A 21,304-nucleotide genomic window follows, 5' to 3' on the forward strand; every position below is an offset into this window, starting at 1 on the left:
TTTTAACAGTACTTTCACATTATTGAAAGTCATATAAAGATTTAAAACAAGCTATTCTTGTAGAATGGTAAATACTAACCCATTCACTTCTCTATAGTTCTAAGGGCAATTTCTCATTTCTAGATAAGCTTTCTTTTTCTAATGGGTAGATTTTGTTTGGCAAGGTCAAGAGGTGTGGACACATAGTGTTAAATCCACATTACCCTGTTACCTGAAATTACTTAAGAAATAGTGGTACAGATGATACACAGTACAGAAGAAGTCCTAATTCCTGTGAGGCAGCCTTTCAGAGAAGCTAAAAAGCCTTTTCTGTGAGATATTATCCCAGAAGTTCTTCAAATATTACCTTTTAATATATAATTGCCTGTTTATGTGCAGTTGATGGATTCACTCATTTAAAATTAGTCGAAATGCGATTGGGGGACTATCTCTGTTAGGCTTGGTGCCAACATATAGTGTAGGCCAGTTTTGTTGTCACTGTGTTTCTCTCTCCGTCAATGTACTGAAATAAATGTGAAGTTTCGTATGAGTCTAGACCAGATGCCAGAAAACTTGTTAAAGACTACACGATAAATATTCTGGTTTGGGGGTCATAGAGTCTCTGCTACAATGGCTGTCATTTGTGATTCTAGCACCACAGCAGACACGGGCAATACATAATGAATGGTCCTGGCTGTGTTTCAATAAAACTTTATTTACAAAGATGGACCATAGACAAACATAGCCTGTGGATGGTAGTTTGCCCATCATTAGTGTAAACTGTAAATGAGACGAGAAGAAGATATATATTACTAAATGCAGATTTTGCATAACTCAGAGTCACCGCTTTCTGCATGGAGCACATGGAAGCCAGTAGTCACCTTTCAGTTCAACTCTTAGCAAATGAGGGTTTAGGGAGAATTTCTACCTTGGATGAACTTTCTGCCTTGAATAAACCCACCAGCTAATTGATTTCTTAATTTCACTGTTCATCTGTATTTAGCTGGAAGGCAAAAACATAAGGATATGCATTGTACATAGAAATACGTACATGAAATAAATAATGTATAACATAATATAAACACAGTACCTTAGGAGTGAGAAAACATGTCTGATTCTCATGATTGCCATCATTATTATTACCAATGTATACATCGGGAATTCTAGTCCCCAACATATTTGGTCAGCTCATCAGACAGATGATTGAAACAAGAAGGTACTAGATGACTTGTACAAACAAACACCATGTAAATACAGAACCACACCAATCATATACAGCTTAAAAAGCCCAACAGTACCCACCCATTGCAGGTATCGCTAACTTTCCTACACAATTCAATATCACTTCATTCTGTTTTGCCTTATACAGAAGTAAAACCCAATTCTGAATTATGGGTAAACAGCATGACATTTTTGAACATGGTGTGATGAGTGGTGTTTAGTAAGATACTCTTACAGTGCTGTGCCATCCACCTTAGTAAGAAAGAGCACAACTGTGTGTAACATGAAGAAGGATGTGACATTTGCTCATTACTTCCACCTCTGTGGGAATCTATTGAACCTTTTATTTTGATATCTCTGTCTACATGTGGCCAGGTTTGCTGAATATCTCTCTCTCTCCCTCTCTCTCCCTCTCCCTCCCCCCTCTCTCCCTCTCTCCCTCTCTCCCTCTCTCCCTCTCTCTCCCCCTTCTTCCTCTCCCTCCCTCCCTTCCTGTATATGTGTGTGTGTGTGTGTGTGTGCGCGCGCGCGCGTGTGTGCGTGCCTGCCTGTCTGTCTTACTTCTACCTGGCTGTAAACTGGTGGCATTTCTAGTCAAGGAGGGACTTTGGCACTGTGGATACTACTCTTTATAAACTCTGTTCTCTGGTCCCCATACTTCCAGGGATGGTGGCCTGATTTGAAATGTGGCTGCTGCTTGCCTGGGTTCTACCTTGACGTCCTATCAAAGGAATAAGCTGCCATGTCACTATCTCAAATGCTCTGGAGCTTTGGGGGGGGCAGGGATTCATGAAACTGATCAGACCCTGAGACCCTAGTACCCACGGTCCTCTGCCATTCTCCACGATATTCCCTTGAGACAGGGTCTCACTGAACCTGGAGCTCCCAGTGCTCTCTGGCTAGGCTGGCGTCCAGCGAGCTCCAGTGAGCCTCTTGTTTCCACTTCTCCCAGCACTGGGGTTGCTGGCTCACATGGCCACGCCCAACTTTTATGTGTGAGCTGAAGATCCAAACTCAGGGCCTCATGCTTGCCCAGTCTCAATCACTGAGCTAGCTCCCCAGCAGTCCTTGGCTATTCTGTGTGTCTGTGTGGGCGTGTGCATGTGAGCTGTGGGGTCCATGGCAGTCTAAAGAAGGCCTGGGATCTTCTGGAGCTGGAATTACAGGCAGTTGTCAGCAGCCTAATGTGGGTGTCGGGACCTGAACTCAGTCCTTCTGGAAGAGCATCATATTTTCTTAAGTACTGAACCATCTCTCCAGCCCCACCCTTGGATATTTTTAATGGCATCATCCATCTACTGGGCTAGAAGGAGCTGTGATTTCACAAGTATTTACTTAATAATAATAATCGGGATTTTACTGTTTTTAGAATGTGGCCTGGTCTCAGGTAGAGGTCCTTGGCCATCAGCAAACAAAGCATTCTCCAGATAAAACATGACTACATTGTGTGGAGGGTCCCACTGGAGACCTGCCAACTGAATGCTCTTACTGTGGAGAGAAGCTGTGGGATTTATAGTCAGTATCTAATATTTGAAAAAAAATGTGTCTCACATAAAAACTCATGTTAGTTTTATGGCAAGTATTACAGATGGGAAGGCATGAAAGTACAGCGACCAGGTTGTCTGACCATGCTTTGGGTTAAATTAACACACCGAATTCCATACAGGTCTAGCTGCCCTGGCTACTGGATCAGAAACTGACCAGAAGATCTGGAGTGTGTTGGAATGATAGCCATACAGTCCTTCCCCCACCCCCCTCAGCGCGGGGTGTGGCTTCATACTCTGCAAAGCCTCCCTGTATCTTTCAGCTCATTTGCTCATCATAGCCTGTATGGCAGGAGGTCAAGCTCCAGATCTCACTTTGTATTAGACAAACTGAACCCAGGGGGCCATGCTCAGAACAAAAACAAAAACCAACAACAAAAACAACTGTTAGAAGGATCCATGTTAAATTACCATTTTTTTTGCAGATCACAGAATGGTCAAACATTTCACACAGGTGCAGCCTGAGTGTCCTGCATTTGCATTAGATGGACCAACACATAACACAGCCTTTGATGGAAGATGACCTCACACATCAGCAACCTGCATTTGATTGTGCTGTGCCTTCTATTCAGAGAGCTGTAGGTGTTCACAGGCCTCTGCTCTTTTTTCTATATGCTTCAAGTGAATAAATTAATGAGTTAATAATGATAAGTTTAAAAAACTTGGCAGGCAAAACAATGCATCTTCTTCCATGTGCAGATTCCCCTGTGAGCACTGGAAAGCAGCCGTGTGGCCTGTCTTCTAACTTTAATTATTCTACAGGATTAAACCTGTTGACAAATCTGGTTGAAATGAGCTCTGAAAATCACCGAAGGTCTTAGGCAGGCATGACTTCACTCTGTGCTCTCCTGCAGGCCTGAGTCTGGGTGCCAATTCATCTGAACATTAACTGCCTCCCCATCACATGGCAGAGTTGAGGTCCTGGGTGGGAGGAGGGCTGCAGCATCCCTGCCTCAGCTGTGATCACTGAGCCTGGGGAGGACCCAGATGCCAGATCCAGACCCCATGCTCTGCAGGCCAAGGTCCCTGGCAGCCTCAGCCAGCTGGCCTTGGCACGGCCCCCAAATGGTCAGTTATTTAGTCTCCCCAAATATGTTAGGATTGGCAGTTTATGCTGAAGGCATTTCCTAGGAAGGGGCCTGTTGTCTTGGCACAGGGATGCCAATGTGTTATGTAGCCTATCAATGTCCTGGGAGAGGGACACTGAGACAAATGTCTCGCTTGGGTAGAAGTCTGGAAATAATAGAAATAATGCTGAAGGCATCTGTGCGTGGCACAGAGGCTCTTTCCTATCTTTATGAAGGGAAGATGTTCTTTTGTTGTGAATTTGTAAAGTATTTGCCTGGAGTCTAGCAGCTTTCTTGGGTATTTGCTTCAAAAATCTCACTGGGTTGAGCTGGATTAACCTCATTTAACAGCCAGCTGGGTCTTGAAGGGAACATCCAGCATGGATCAGCATGCCCTATCTGGAACTGAATTCTCATTATCATTCCACGGAGGGGGCAGAAGCCCAAAGCCTGCCTTTTCCTCCAGGACCAGTTTGGGATCTCTGCACTGCTGAGTAAAGAAGATAATGTGGCGTGCTGTGATGTGCCCAGGGAGCCTCTGGCTGTTCTTGTTTGTGGATTTTCTTTCTCAGCAGTATGACAACGAGCCTCTCACTCTCTGCTTCCTGTGTGTGAGAGAGAGGAGCTGCAGGTAGGAGCTGTGGCTCGTTCACGGAGCGGTTTGCCACGGGAAGCTCCGAGTGACCTCTGGAGCATCTCAGACATTGCTCCTTCTGAACCTGTTCCTGATCACCTGCCCAGAGAATTCATTTCTACACTGTATACATGTTGCCAGTGAAATCTAGTGTTTTGTCGGGCTGTGTTTTATGCCTATATCATGTGACCGGAGTTTTACACAATTGTGGGCTCCTTGGTAGCTGAGACCTCAAACAACACATTCGTTGTAGGCATGTCATGAGGGGTGCGGCATGGCCTCATTTGACTGTCTTTATGTATTTCGCCTTCAATTTTGTTTTCTGGATTCCCATTCTCGTCATCACAGTCAAGGATGGTGACGGCAAGGCTGCAGTAACAGCCTGACTTGAGGCCCGGGGCTAGCTCAAAGGGCTTCAGAGCGGGGTGCCAAAGCCAGAGGAGGCCTTTGCATTATTTTCAGGCTCCTCCCTAAGTGAGCTATATTTTGTCTCACTGTCCCACTCATAAGAGGTGATAGGTACATTTCACACTGGCATCTTTTATAACGTACAGCCTTTAAGCTTGGAACCATTGAATATTCTTAGCAAGCTTCCCAGGGATTCGGTGACAGTCTGCTCACCAGCGTACTGTTAGATACCACAGCTCATATTCCCAGCACCCTTCAGTTCTGGCGGCTCCACTTGCATCTGTGTGAATGGAGGCATGCTATGAGCATCCTGCCGCAGCCTCTCAGCATCCCAGCCTCTCAGCATCCCAGCCTCTCAGCATCCCAGCCTCTCAGCATCCCACTGTCCATCAAAGCCCTAAGAGCTAGAATCAAATGACTGACTGCTTTGAGGGTTCGGAATAGCACTTTCATGGTTAGGAGTAGTTTTCTAAATATGTTCCTTTTACCCTGATCTCTCACACAAGCTAATTTTAAAACTACTACATCAAGCGAACTGTGGAGGATTCTTTAGCCAGTTGCTGGTTGAAGAGAAATTCTGCTCTCTGATGTCATGACCCTGGAAACTAAAGCTAGGCATCCATGAACACTGGTAAACATTTGTGTAGAGACAGAGACCAAAACTCTGTAACGGGAGACAGCCCTTTCTCACCACTCCTGTCCTTAGGTAGCCTAACATAAGCCTCTGCAGCCATCAGGGTGGGTCACATGATTTTCAGTACTGCCACAGTCTGGTTAGAGTTAGTCACTACCAAAACTGACGCCTAAGGCCCACCGCAAAAGCCGGGTCTGAAGACCAGCAGCACCGGATACACACACAGGAACAGTTTACTTTTGTGAGCCAGTGGGTTGTGACACACTGAGCTGCCCACCTTTCACCTCTCTGCTCACGTTTCTTTCTTTCTTGCTGCCACACATAGACAAACAGAGTCCTCTGTCAGCTGAGCAGACATCTGTACCCTTGGATTTCTGGAACTGTGAGACAAAATAATGTTTTTATCATTCCTTTATCAATGACCCAGGAGCAGGTGGTTTACTAGAGCAACAGAACATGGTCTGTGTATGAAACAGAAGAGCAGAGCTTCTTGTTTATTGAATTTAAAGATGATGACCATGTCCCAGAGCATTAAGTAAGAGCAGGACCCTTCAGAGCGTGGGACAAAGGTGACTACAGAGGTTCCATGACCAAAAAAGCTAACTCCACATTCACACCCACTTTTATTAGCTCTGATAATGAATAGTTCCCTTTCTGTCTATCTGTTGGGAGTCTTCTCAAAGTATTGAAATGATCATACAAGAGCCCTCAATGATACAGGACATTTTCCAGGTACGTGGGCTGAGTTTTTGGTTTTAGGATGCCTCATTTTTGTGATTATTTGTAAAGGTAGTTTTTGGTTTCTTCCCACTTTGTGAAAATTTTTGTCACGAAAGGAGGCAGCTCCTTCTTAGTTCAGACCCTGTGAGGGGCCTGAATCAGAAACTCAAGTACACCTGCCTGTCAGGCTGGGAGTTCAAACCACAGCTGAAGAAACTCACTGTCTGCTGCTGTCTGGATGCTATGTCTGAAGGTGGAGGCTTGGGTGGCTGGTCCCCTCTGTTCTGTTTGGTGTCATGACCAATGAGTGTGTGGAAAGAGGTGGTCATGGGGTGGGGGAGGTATTGGGGGTACAAGCTTCCATCTGCTCTATCGTAATTGGTCAGTTTCATTTGTAGTACAAACAAGTTCAATTAAGGAGCTAGGCTGGGAGCTTGCCCACCTGCATGTCTAGCTCCTAGGGCTCCTTTTAGGAGCTCTAAGGGAAGAAAGGTACTGTCTTTGCCTTTTTCTAGGTAGAACTGGTGAGCTCTCCAAATAGTTCCCTTCTCATAAACTGTTCTTAATTTTATTTGCTACCACTACCAGGCTGTCTCCACCCCACCTGTCTAATCCTTTACTTTGTTTTTTAAGGGCTAGCTCCTCTTAGTTCCCCTCGAGATCTTTCTAGTTCCCAGCAGATGCCCAGATTTGTCTTCCCATATGCTGGTCTTCAGCATCAGCAAACCTTCTGGAAGGCAAATGCATCTCTTATTACATGGTCTCACTGCCCAGGGGACAGGCATCTAATGATGATTTTGGGGCTAAGATTCCAAAATATGGAACCCTTCCACAAATAAGGATATCTTGGTAGTAAGGCTTATCCACAGCAGTGATGATTTTTTTTAAGTGATGCTTTTACATAATGAAAAATCTCATTCATAATATGAATAAACAAAAGGAAGAGAATCCTAGGTTGTGTATATTTCTGCCATCAAAAATAGTCAATAACACATTTTTGTATTTATTGGGAAGGCCATCCAATGTTTTTTTTTCTTAAAGTACATCTTATTTATGTGTCTCTTAAAACCAAGAGTAACTTGAAATGACCTTTATAGGCATATATAAGTTAATCCTCAGTATTTATATGACTACATATCATTTCATCCTCCTTATTGTTCAATATATAGCATGCTTTTTATTTTTTAAATTATCATTATAAATAGTGCTATGATGGACATGGTTCATATAAACATTTGGATATTTGCTTGACTGATTCCTTGGGGTAAAGCCATGGAATTGAAATTAGACCAAATTATATTTAACTTTTGCATACATGTAAGCCTTAATATGCCTATTAATTTTAAAAACATAGTTTGAAAGATATTTATCTGCCTCAGACTGAGCACTGTTGGGGCTTTGAGGGTGTGATTGTCAACAAGGCTGACAAAGGCCCTTTTGTATGTGTGTGATGGGCATCATGCTGGGTGACAAAGGCCAGTCTCAAAAGGTAGCACTTGCATGATTCCAGTCATATGATATGCTCTAAATTAGGTGCCAGTGATAGAGGCTGGAGAGATGGCTTAGGGGCTAAGAGCACTTGCAGGACTAAAACTTAATTCCCAACGTCCACACTGGTAGTTCACAACCACCTATAACTACAGCTCCAGGGGATATAATGCCCTCTTCTGGCCTCTGTGTGTACTGCGCACATTGGTGCATGCACATGCACACTGCCACACACACATAAATAAAAAATAAATCTTTACAAGAGTATTTCAGTGATAGAGAAGAATCAGTGATCTCCAGAGCTTAATTGTGGAGCACGCTGTGATATAGAGAAGATGGATGAGAAGGCTTTTCTCTTCAGTGAGAGAACAGTTTCCTAATGGTGAATGTGAGCCCATTCATATGATAACATTTTATAAAATAGCATGCATACATACAGTGATTATGAAAACTGATGGAATCCAGTGAGGACTGTCGTTTACTTCACAGTACTGTACCACTGTCGATTTGCTGGTTTAGAGAGTTGTTCTTTGGTAAAGGAATTACCACTGGGGGAAGTTGGGGTGAGAGTATGGGAACCAATATTAGTGAAACTTCTGTGAAGCCCTACAATTATTTCATATGAAATGGTTTTTAAAATTCCCCTAGGAACATCCAGAAGTGTTCAAGAGTTTATGTGTTAGATCCTTTGCTCGGTATCATACACGTGTTATCTGACTGACCTTCCAAAGAGCCTTGACTGTCCATTCTGTTGTCCTTATTTTGGTAGTGAAGCAAGGAGGCTTTGCCAAAATCACCCCCATAATTAAGATTGAAAACCATGGGGTAGGTTTTAAAAACAGAATGTATCCTTTTAATACTATAAGACTCTTCCTCTTTGCCAAACTCTGTGAGATAAAGACTCACATAGACCTCACTGCTCATGGGCTGCACAGTTGGAGATCTTCATGCTGGTGCTGAAAGCTATGGCCTCTGCTTCCCCTGGCTGCTTGCTGTGGGGCATGGGTCTTAAAGACTGGATCATGGGATAGATTCACTTTTGTAACAAAGCAATATAAATTCTCTCGTTCCTGTTATCATCCCCTTACTCATTGAGAGATACTGACTCATTATCCTACACAGGTTAGAATCAGCAGCCCAGGGACCCTGAACCACAGGGGAACTGACCAGTATAGGCAGGGGAGAGGGACAGGGAACACCTGACTTCCACGTAAAGGATATATCTTAGCATTCTCATTTATTATCTCCGTGAAGGGTACCACCCATGCCAGGTCGTGAACATATGTCCCGATGCTTCTTTGAAATAATGATTTTCTTTCTAAAATTCCTTTAGCTTCCTTTAAGAAGCAAATAGGGAGGTGTTAATTAGGCTCCTGGAACCTACTGCCTTCCAGGCTGAACAAGAAAAGCTCTCCCTGACCTCTGGGGAAGAGTCAGCAGCATGGCTTGCTGTCTGATTGGACTGCTCCTACCTTGCACAGCTGTGCACCGCTGGGATGGGCACTCTGTGTTCAGAGGAGGGACCCAAGCCTCCCCGAAGCTGGTGACACAAGTAGAGACATTGGGGAACTGCTGTGAGTGGGTCATCTCCTGTCTAGATGCAAGAAAGAACTACACGGCCAGCACTCACAGAAGGATGAGGGGAAATGTCACAGGTCTGCTTCAACTATGGGGCTCAACACTGCAGACTCAGCACAGTGAAGATTGAGGGACCATTACAAGGCCCTAAAAGAACACATAGTGTCTATACATTGACATTTCCACTGGCCAGGGGGACTGAAGAATTACAAAGAGATGTTTTACTTCAGAAAAAAACAACTGGACTATTTAAAAGATCTGTATCTTTAATCTTCCAATGTGGAGCTTGAAAACGAAAACTTTATAGATGAATCATATAAACCTTTCTTGGAGTGATTTCTTCAGTTTCATTTTCTTGCTAGTGACTGAATCTTAATTTTCTCACTGGGAGCGTGCAAGTTGTCTCTAAAGCTCCCCGATGCCTATGCCTTCATATCCTGTGGTTGAAAATCTATCCTTCTGTTACCTTTGCATCACAGCTGATTTGCTTTTGAAGGAGTCGGCCTTGGGCCTCCATTGCCCTTTTCCTGAGGTCTGTATTTCTGTTTATTCCTGTGGCTTACCTGCTGTGACCTCAGGCTCCCCTAACCCCTAAAGCTGGCATTTCTTCTCGGCACTGAGTTTTGAGACTTTTTTAATCTTCACACATCCATCCTGACTAGCAGTCTGTTTCTTGATAGTTCCAAGTGCCTGGACAGTCCTGCTTCGTGGGCTCCTGCCTTCCTCCCATACCCAGGGCACACAGAGTCCTCCGTTCTGCTCTCTGCCCTCAGAGTCACTTAGATACTCCATTCTCTCCTATCCTGGGGTTTTGGCACATCTATTCCTCTACTTACAATACCCATGGTCTGCCTGGCATTCCTGTCTCTGCCTAGTCAATCTTGGACTGTGCCACATTCCAGGCTTCTTATGAGCCCCTCCATCTTGTATGTTTTCCTTCTCTGCCCCTTCCCCTGGCCCCTTGCTGTTTTCTGTCCCTGCTCCTCCATCCTCCTCACTGCTGAGTGTGTGCCCAGGAGAATAAGGGTAAGTGTAAATGAGAATGCCCTAGTTCGCTTTTCTCTTGCCTTGATAATAAAACACTAGCCCAGACCAGTGCTGGTGGAAGAGAAGGTTAATTTCAGCTTACAAGTTATAGTCCATCGTCAAGGGAAGTTGGCATAGGAACTTGGGGGGCAGTGACAGAGGCAAAGACCACAGGGGTGGACGGGGCACTGCTTCCTGGCTCTCTACCCGGGGCTTGCCCAGCTTGCTCTCTTCTATGACCCAGGAGCACGTGCAGTGGTGGCATTGCCCTTGCTGGACTGGCGCTGCTCATATCAGTCGTTAATCCAGGAAACGTGTCACACGTATGCCTGCAGGTCAGTCTGACAGAGGCAGCGCCTCTGTTGTAGTTTCTTCTTTCCAGGAAACACTAGTTTGTGTCAAGTTGAAAAAAAATTAAACAGTGCAAGGTTTCCTGGACTCCTTAGGAAAAATGCCTGATCCCAGGTTGCAGCTAAAGCTGAGTAAGAACCTGGAACACCCTGTCCATTGTGCTGGCAGAGGGCACGAGTGGATTGGAGAGCGATCCTAGAAGGAGCAGACCAAGACTGGTTAACGCTGAGACACGGAATACCAGCCGCAGGCCGCCCCGAATGCGCAGGGAATTGAAGCATATGGTACATATTGACCGGCAATGAATTTTTCATGTATTATTTCTTATTTATCTGAAACTTGGTGTTAATTTGGTGGTCTGTATTTTAGCTGGCAACCCTAACACTTGCCAACTTTTCCTAGAGCTAGGAAAATCTGAGCCTGCTCAAGAGGGTAGCTTGTCTGCTCTGACAAGTAAAACAAAGCAGAGCCAGGAGCCAGACAGTCCCCAGGTGTGGCTGAGTCCCTTCCCCGAGGCACCTGCACTCTCACCCCATCAGAGGAGATGGCAGCTTTCCTTTCCTTGTATGTAGCCTTGGAAGGGGAGAAAGTGTGTCGGCTGAGAGACTTAAAAACAAGAGCCAAACACAGTGCTTTCTGACACTGTGATCTCATTATCCTGCAGAGACCTTGTGTTTACTGAGCACTTACTAAAGACTGAGTCTGTTTAAGCACTATCTGAGTTACTCTTTAAATTTCTGTAATAACTCCTTGTGGTATTACAAAGAAACATATTTACTGCATATTCATTGATCGTTTACATCCATGAAGTTGCTACGATGGTGTTATCAGGCGAATGTCTTACAATGTAGGCCCAGGGATGTTCACTGGAGTCAAGACTGGAAAAATAAAATCCTGAAAATCTGAGTAGTCATCAGTCAGGGATTCATCAAATAATGCTGATAGATCCTTCAAACTACATTGCCAGCCAGGGGATTTGTTTATTCCCAGACTTGAATGTGAATGGATGAGATGGACACAATTAAGTTTAATACTCATACATAATTATGTCTGGCAAAATACAGAGATCATTGTAACAAACACATTTTAATTAAATATACTTTTTATAAAACCACAAATCTTCATGCATCCATGCATGCATCTTGGTCCCCGTCAGCCTTGTATTTGGGCTTATAGTTCTTAATGTGGGTACAGAGGACTGCCCACATGCCCAGGAGGTGATACCTCTGTGTGAATGAGCTCACTGGCATGCACAATGCTTTGTATTCTCCCTGGGCACCGGCTATAAACTCACATTTCTCCAGCGCGAAAGTAAAACTTGGCATCACGGCTGGAATGGACTGAAACTGACTTCTGTCTTCTGTACACCCCAGTTCATGAAAGCATTCTTGCTCTAAGAAAGACATTTCATCAAATCAAGGCCCTTATAAAGTTGATGAAGGATGAACTTGGACCTTTAGGGATGTCGGGCAGAAATGAAGGGCAAGGCCTGCTGTTTCACATACCCACTACCATCTTGCATTGGCACACAAAGCAGGTGTCCTGTCTAGAAGTCTCTGGGCTGTGGCTTTCCTCGGAGCATCTGGACCCTGCAGTGGCCTCACATGAAGCATGGCAGCAGGTCTGCTCCTGACTCCGTGGTGGGCTGCGTATGGTGACGAATGTGTCTCCTCTAGGACAACAGGGACTGATGTGGTGGGAGTGCTGGTCCACTTGAGAGGCCTCCCAGTGGAGAATCTCCTGTGCTGAGCTGACTGTCATCATCGTCTTACAGGGAATAATCAGTGCTTTTGCCATGGAAATGGAGCTGTAGTTGATGTGAGGAACCTGCCGTGAATTAGCACGTGTTCATGTCCAAGAGATCCATCTTGTGTCTAATTTGGCACCGGCTTTAAACAGCTGCTGCCTTTAGACACTTCAATTTGTTATCCACAATAGGAAGGAGACCCTGGAAGGGTTCAGGGCGGTTCTATCAGAATTCATGCCCTACCCCCATCAACTTGCAAACAGCTGAACTACCTCCTCCTCCCATTCCATTTTCATTTTTTAGAAACACTGTGTCTCTGCTTTCTCCCAATCAAATGGTAGCCTGATTTACTAGAGTCTGAGTTTGGAGGTGGCCATGCCACAGATGTGTGCCTTTCTACTGTAAAATCTACTGACTAGTCTTGGCCCTGTATTCTTGAGACATGTGACCAAAATGGTTATAGAATTCAGCCAGGGGATTTCTCAAGCTAAACAGGTGCCTGAGAGAATCAGCCTGGGGTTGAAGTTGGGGTGACAGCTGTATATTGTCAGGAGTACTTATGTCAGGACAGAGAGCCCCTGTTTACAGTAAATAACCTAGTAGTAACTAAGTGAAACTACAATACAGGTGTAGGAAGCCATGGTCTTTGGTAGATGGGCTTCAGTGGTTTTGATTTGGATCACACAGCCCTGTGAAAGCTTACATGGCGATCTCATGGTGAGTCAGCCATTATGGCTGGTAGACCACTCATCTATTTGGCTGATGGGACTGTCGAAAACTGCATTCCTGTTAGAAGGAAAATGGTACCACATCTGTTACTGGGACTAAAACTTGGAGGGCCTCAACAGGGCCCTTACAATGGCTATTCTTGGTTGTTGACTTAACTGCATCTGGACTGAACTAAAACCCAGGCAGCTGGGAACACCTATGAGGGACTGTTTTTCTTAATTCAATAACTTGACGTGGGAAGACCCAGTTTTAATACAGAACTTTTAAGGTGGGGGGATCCACTCTCAATCTGGGCCACACCTTCTGCTGGTAGTCTGTATGAAGGACATGGAAGAAGGAAGCTGTTGCTCTTTGCCTGTTTGCCCTCATTCTTGATGTTAAGTCCATTCCTTCACTGGCATTAGAGCCTACTTCTTAGGGACCCCATCCAGCCTAGCGGACTGAACAACTACTATATTCTTGGACCTTCTGTTGGTAGACAGACATTATTGGATTAGCTGGACCATAGCCTGTAAGCCACTCTAATAAATTTCTTTATATGTACTCCCCCCCTCTCTAAGTTCTATTCCTCTAGAGAACCAATAAAGCACTCTTAGAGCACCTAGATTCTAGTCTGTCAAAACATGTACTTTTGTCAGCAGTGGGGGTCAGAGGCCCATTTCCACTCTGTTACATTCAATTGCGTGAGAAGTTTCCCTCCTCTTTTAGAACTTCAGCTCTGGTTAGACTTAAATTTGTGGCACTAAAGCAGAAAAGAGTTCCAAGAGCAGCCAGTATGAAACAATTTGAAGTTTTATTAAAGGTATAATATAAACTCTAAGTAGGAAGGTGCTCAGAAAGACATATCCAAGTGTGGGTATAGGCTTCAGTTAGCAAGAAGCCTGCCACGGCCATACAGTTTATAAGTATTATAAGCATCTGAGGGATTATTTTATATGTGGATTGTGGACTGTGGGGCTTGGTGGAAGCTGGAGAGAAGCCCTCCAGCAACAATGTATACCTCCTTAGTGCTGCCAAGGCACATCTTAAACGGTTGCTAAGAAACTCCCCCCTCCCAATTCCTTCACTTCCTTGTTAAGTGGGATTATAGGGCAGCTTCAAAATTGCCCTGGATGGAATTATAATCTGTTAAGGAAAAAAACAAACAAAAAAGAACTCTAGGATCACATAGGAGTTGAGCACATGTTCTTTCCCTGTAAATGTGGTTCCTGCTAAAATTCCTAGAAGATTGTGGGTCCACAGTCTGCAGGGGAGCAAGGCTGTGTGTAGTCGCTGATTGTGCCCTCACTGTTGTCTTGTTGCTGCAGAGAAGCCGAGGACTTCCCTGCTCTTATTTTCTGCCTCACCTTGGGCCATCTGGCCGTCACTGTGTGTGATAACTTCTAGAGCCAAACACACTGAGGGACACTGGTGTCTTATGACACACAAACTCAAGTTATCTGAAAGGCAGGAGGCTTGATTGAGAAAAATGCCTCCATAAGAACCAGCTGTGAGGCATTTTCTTAATTATTTATTGATGCGGGAGGGCCCAGCCCATTGTGGGTGTGACCACTCCTGGTGGTTCTGGGTTCTATAAGAAAGCAGGCTGAGCAAGTCATAGGGAGCAAGCCAGTAAGCAGTACCCCTTCATGGCCTCTGCATCAGCTCCTGTCTCCAGGCTCCTTCCTTGTTTGAGTTCCTGTCCTGGTTTCCTTCAGTGATGTACAATACTGTGGAAGTGTAAGCCAAAGAAACCCTTTCGTCTCCCACTTGCTTTTTGGTGATGGTGTTTCATCACAGCAATAATAACCCTAACTAAAACAATACTCCAGCATAGTGGAGTATTGCTGTGGCAGGTCTGACCATGTTTTGGGAAGGATTGTGGAAGGACTTTGGAACTTTAGTCTAGAAAAGCCATTGAGTGTTGAGAGCTCAGCAGATGTTCTGTAGGAACTTGGAAGATAAGCATGTTGAGCACAGTGCAGAAGATGGAAGCCTGTCTTTTGAAGTTTCAGAGGGAAGTTTAAAGACTCTATCAGGGTAATTTGATATTTTCAATTAAGAGTCTGTCATTCTAGTCAGCTGGGGCTGAAGAGTCAGTCAAGATTAGCAAGAGACCAGCACCACTGAAGTGAAACCTTGTGTTATTGGGACAATGGATGCTGGTCAGCTGGAGCTAAGAAATTAGCAGTATTAAGAGACCAGCATCATTGAGGTGAAATTTTCTAGGAAGTGTTTTCTCAGGGTCAGCACACACAAGCTGTGTTCTTGAGGTGGCCAAGGTTGTACCTTGAGCTGGCATCTGAACTTGGTACTGTAAGAGTCACCAAGGTGGTGCTGGTTTTGAAGGCATGAAGAGGTCTTGCACTTGAGGCGTGGCACTATGAGAGGCTAGGAGAGGCCATTGGTGAAGGTGCAGCCTTGGTGGCAGTTGAAGACCCAGGAATGAAGAGTTCATGCAGAGAAGTCAATGCGTGGCACCAGGAAAAGTGCCTATGAGAGGTTATTGGTGAAAGTGTAGCCTACGTGTAGCAAGGGACCCCATCAGTTTTGGAGTCAGTACCATGGGATGACCGCCAAGAACAGCAGCAGCAGTGGAGTGGAGCCAATCGGAGCCTAGAAGACAAGCTGTGTGTGCTGCAGAGGGCTGAGCAGACAAAAGTGACCCAGGCCCCTTGGAGGAATCCAGAAGATTGTGAGTGAATCCCAGATAATTGGACATGAGTTATTTATACTGTTGAAGTTTGGTTTTGCTTGGTTCAGATTGTGACTGTGTCCTGGTTCTTCCCCCTGGGAGAAGTATTTAATTTTGATATTATAAGAGCCCCACAACTTAAAGGCTTTGAACTTTTCAAAGAGATTGTAGAGTTTGGAGAGACTGGATATTTTGAAGAGACTAAAATTTGAATGTGTTTGAATTGGTAAAGACTGTGGGACTTTTAAAGTTATTTATGTTTTTAATGCGAGATCTTGGAGATGGATTAGAAAGGAAAGGTGTGGCTTAATAGTGATGTGTTTGTGTGTCGAGTTGACAAGGGGTCAGTTGTGCTGTCTAGTCTTAAGTCAACTTGACACACAAACTAGAGTTATCTGAAGGGAGGGAGCCTAAATTGAGAAAATGCCTCCATAAGAACCGCCTGTAAGGCATTTTCTTAATTACTTATTGATGCAGAAGGGCCCAGTCCATTGTGGATGGGGCCATTTCTGGAATGGTGTCCTGGGTTCAGAAAGCAGACTGAGCAAGCCATGAGGAGCAAGCCAGTATCTAGCACCCTCCATGCCCTCTGCATCAGCTCCTGCCTCCAAGTTCCTGCCCTGTTTGAGTTCCTGTCCTGACTTCCTTCTGTGATGAACAGAAATGTGGAAGTGCAAATCAAATAAACCCTTTTCCTCAGCGACTTGCTTTTTAGTCATGGTGTTTCATTGCAACAATGGAAACTCTAAAGGTACTTCCCAAATTACTTTTGGTCATGGTGCTTTGTCACAGCAATAGAAACCCTGACTAGGACACATGGACAGGAGAGCACAGGAGTCCTGTTGTCTCAGAGAGAATCATCAGTATGATTCTACCAAGCCAAATGCAGCTGGAGGGAGAGCCATTGCACCAGGGCCCTCCACTGGCCGGGTGGTGGTGACTGTGTGGAGGAGATAAGCAGACTCCATGGTTCCTGCTGGCACTGAGCACGGGGAGCCATGGCAGGTTTATCTCCCCAGGCAGTAAGCTTAGCTAATTGCTTTGGAAGCAAGGCCTTTTCCTGGGCAGCCGAATATGCCACATGAATTGCCAGAAGCAAAGATAAAAAGCCGCCCTACCCTTCCTTCATTGAAGTTTAATAATACGATGGGGCTGTCACCTACTTCCCCACAAACTGTTTAATTTAGAAAAGGTGTGGAGACTGGCTACCTTCCGTCCACAGCCGTGAGCAGTTCCCAGGCCAGCAATTTGGAATCTTCCATTCTGCTGTAGCTAGGCTCCTGCGGACCCTTGGGGATTATGGGTCAGTGAAATTAACCATGTTTGTATTCATTTAAAACAACCTAGCCCTTGAAGGACAAGATGTTATTTTCCGAGGTGTATTGGATTATAAAGCTGCAAAGGAGGCAGTTGGCATGGAAGGCATCTGAAGTATAAAGTTTCGGAATGGGGGGTGGGCTTGGGGGAGGGCAGGAGGAGGGAGGGCAGGGGAATCTGTGGCTGATATGTAAAATTAAATTAAATTATATAAAAAAATGAAAAAAAAAAGTTTTGGATCATGATGGGGGCGGGGTGTGTGTGAGAATGTGCACATGTGTGTTATTGTTTGCCTCTCCCTCATCTGCTCTCCACCTTATTTTTAAGACAGGGTCTCTCACTAGACTGGCTGACCAGTGAGCTCCCGAGAGCCTCCTGTCTCCACTCCCCTGTATTCTAGCTGAATTCAAGCTCATTTGCTTGTGATGCAAGTACTTTAACAACCAAGCCACCTCCACAGCCACCAACTTTCTGGTTTTCTTATTAATATTTAAATATTGATAATCCCTACTCAGTTTACCCCTGTTTTCCCTCCATCTGTGAAAACTTTTAAAGAAGTCCAAGTTGCACTTCCACATAGCAGCATGTGTGTGGAAGGGTGCCTGTGGCCGTGGTGTGGTTGGGAGAACGGCTGGAGAACATGGGAACTGGCCAGCAGTATCCCTAAGAAGGAGAGTGATGACTGGACCCTGGCAGGACTCCCATCTCCCGCACCCGAGCTCTCTCGGAATCACTTCTTCCTTTGAACATCTCAGCACGGGCACTGAATGGGTTCCTAGACCAGCCATTCTGGTGCTCACGGATAAGCACCCTCTCTTTCTTAGTGATGGCAGCTCTGTTGTGCTGTGACTGTCATTTCCTATCATGAGCTGTGGGAGACAGGGATTCTTACATGAAGATGATTTCACTTGCTTCCGTGTACCACAATCCTCTCCAGGTGTGTCTTCACCAGCCTCATGCCTCTGATGGCTAGGAGGAAAGAGAAGGCCCAGAGAAGAAAAATGTCTTAAAGGAGAGGCAGAATGAGGATGGGATGGAACAGAAATTCTTCCTGTTGTCCTCAGCCCTGATATGCTCTGCTCCATCCACCACCCAGGCAGATGCCCGAATGCGACAAAAACTGAATAAACAAAGGAGCAAGTATACTGACTTGCTCGTCTGAAAAGGCTGGGCATGCCTGTACTCAGTGGTCTAGCCCTGTTGTCACCACCCAGTCTTTCCCCCTTGCCTTTATTAGGGTTTCTGTTGTTGTGAAGAGACACCATGACCATGCCAGCACTTACAAAAGGAAAACATTGAATTCGGGCTGGCTTACAGTGTCAGAGGTTTTTGTCCATTATCTTCATGGCTGCATGCAGGCAGACATGGTGCTGGAGAAGAAGCTGAGAGTTCTGCATCTTGGTCCCCAGGCAACAGGAAGTGAATTGTCATCACTGGGCATAGCTTGACCATATATCATACCTTACAGCCCACTCGGCAGAGACACACTTCCACCAACAAGGCCACACCTCTTAATAGTGTCACTCCCTGTGGGGCTATGCGGCTCATTTTCATTCACACCACCACACCCCTTTTCTTCTTGGACTTTTCTTCTTGACTGTTTGCTTCACCCATGTGAGTATTACTCCTGCAGTGGCCAGGTGACCAGTGGGACCCAGGTTTCCTCCCTGACTTACCAGCAGTCTTAACCTTGATGGCTACCTTCTCCTGCATTACAGCAAAAGTCCTGGGTCAATGTCCTTGCGTGACAGTGGGTGGGTCTCATAAATGAACCCATTTCTTCATCTGGGAAGGTGTGCTGGTTAGTTTAATTGTCAGTTGGACCCAACCTAGAGTCATCTGGGAGGAGAGTATTCCTGAGGAATCATCTAGATCAGACTGGCCTGTGGGCATGTCTGTGAGTGACTGTCTTGATAATTAACTGTTAAAAGGCTCAACCCATTGTGGACAGCACCAGTCTCTAGGCCAGTGGTTCTCTCTCAATCTGTGGGTCATAACCCTCTTAGGGGTCGAATATCAGCTCTCCTGTATATCAGATATTTACATTACAGCTCGTAAGGGTGGCAAAATTACAGTTAAAAGTAGCAACAAAATGATTTTATGGTTGGGGTCACCACAATGAGGAACTGTTTTAAAACTGCATTAGGAAGATTGAGAACCAATGGCCTAGGCAGGGATTCCTAAACAGGGTAAGATAGAAGAAAGTAGATAAACATCAAGCAATAGAGGAAGGAAGCTCATGTCTGTGGTTGTGATGTGACTAACTGCTCCAGTTCCTGCCTAGGCTTCTCCTCTGTGCTGGACTGGAACCTGGAATTGTAAGCCCAATAAACCTTTTCTCCACTAAGCTGCTTTTTGTTAGGATTTTATCACAGCAGCAGAAATGAACTAGGACATAAAAAGAGAAAGTGCTCTCATTCAAGCCATCCATAATGTGTTAGTATAAGAGAGAGTCAGAAAAAAGAAAAAGGGCCGTGGGTCCCTGTGGTGGTTTGAAAGAAAATGCCCCCCCTGGGCTCAGGGAGTGGCACATTAGGGGTGTGGCCTTGTTGGAGTGGGTGTGGCCTTTTGGAGGAAGTGTGTCAGTGTAAGGTGGGCTTTGAGGTCTTATATGCTCAAGCTATGCCCAGTGTACATCTCCTTATGCTGCCTGAGATCTGCTTACCCTCTAGGGACCTCTGTCATCCTCTCTTCTCTCTTGCCATGCCATTCTGTCTGTTTCTGCAGAAAATGCCTGCCCTTTCTTTCCCTGAGCTCAGGGTTCTCTGTCTCCTCAGGAATGTTATTCTACTTCTCATTTTGATATGTAAAATCCTCTTTTGTTCTTGGTCACTTGCTCTGGAGAGCCTCTAGGCCTTGGGTCAGGGGGATGGTCTGAGGTTTATTTGCACAAGAAACAAAGCTATGCATCTTCCACCAGCTTGTCTTTGCCTCTGTGACCTTATCCAGGTACTGGCTCCCACATGGAAGTTAGTTACCTAGTAGTTCAGCAGGTCTGAAATATTTGGCCATGCAAGAATTTCATAGTAGAAGACAGCTGGAATATTAAGGCTGGATAACACCAAATATTCATAATAAATGGCTTGCCTCTCGACAGACCCTTGGCCAGTCAAGGTGTAACTTTAATACACAGCTGAATCTCTATGATGTATTCTTGTGGCCCACAAAAGAGAAGCAATTAGTGGATATCATAACCTGGGAAAGAGTATCCTGGAAAACCACTCTGTGTGTAGACAGCTAGACTGGGAGGTAAATATATCTCTAAGACCATGGAGTTGGTTTGCATTATGGTTGGAAAAGAAGGGTAGTCTGGAAGGAGAGAATAAAGAGAAACAGAATCCTCTAGCTATGGCGCTATTTGGAAGCTCTCTTTTAGGGGAATTATTTTCCACCTGATGTATGAATTATATTTATAACAGGAAAAACAAAACAAAACAAAAGCAACTGACCTTGTCAGAGAGAGCATTGAGCCAATCTCTGACATGTTTGTTCCATTTGACTCTCCATGTCCAACAATAAAAGCAGCCCCTGCCTGAAGCAGCATGTAACACACAGCCTCACATTGATTGAAAGAATGGTAACCATGCAGTATAAACCTATGCCACTGAGTGCCACTGAGCGTGTGTGATGGATAAGATTCCAGATGGACTTGTGAAGCAGAGCCTAACCATAATGATACAGCTCTGGGGCCAGTTAAGGACCAACTTCTCGGTAAAGGGCTTCGGGGTGTGGCACAATGGGAGAGTGCTTGCCTAGCATGTGCCAGCCCGGGATCCATCCTCAGCACAGACCACCAAAACACAATCAAAGTCCAGACTCGAGCATGCTGTGTGATGCATGTGCCGTGTGTGCTGTGCTTCTTTGCGGTGTTTCATAGTTTCTTATGAGGCTGGGATTGCTACATACCCAGAAGAAACAGAAGAGACCCTAGGCTGTCGCTAAGGAGGCTCAACTTGATACACACTAGAGATACCTGGACAAAGGGAACCTCAATCGAGAAATGTCTGTTAGATTGGCCGGTGGACATGTCTGTATGAATTTTCTTGATGAATGACTGATGTGGGAGAGCCCTGCCCACTATGGGTGGTACAACCCCTAGGCAGGTGGTCCTGGGTTGAAGAAGCTGTAGGAGCAATCCAGTAAGCAGCTTTCTTCCAGGATCTCTGCTTCAGTTTCTTCCTCTAGGA

At 45.2% G+C, this 21,304-nt stretch overlaps 1 protein-coding gene across 4 annotated transcripts in view; it reads left to right on the forward strand.

Moving 5' to 3' along the window:
• Cacna2d3 (calcium voltage-gated channel auxiliary subunit alpha2delta 3) overlaps window positions 1–21,304 on the forward strand; it is an 844,969-nt gene that overhangs the window by 418,626 nt on the left and 405,039 nt on the right. The gene's annotated exons all lie outside the window — the stretch shown is intronic.

The sequence above is a fragment of the Peromyscus leucopus genome, chromosome 9, assembly GCF_004664715.2.
Source record: "Peromyscus leucopus breed LL Stock chromosome 9, UCI_PerLeu_2.1, whole genome shotgun sequence".
NCBI lineage: Eukaryota > Metazoa > Chordata > Mammalia > Rodentia > Cricetidae > Peromyscus > Peromyscus leucopus.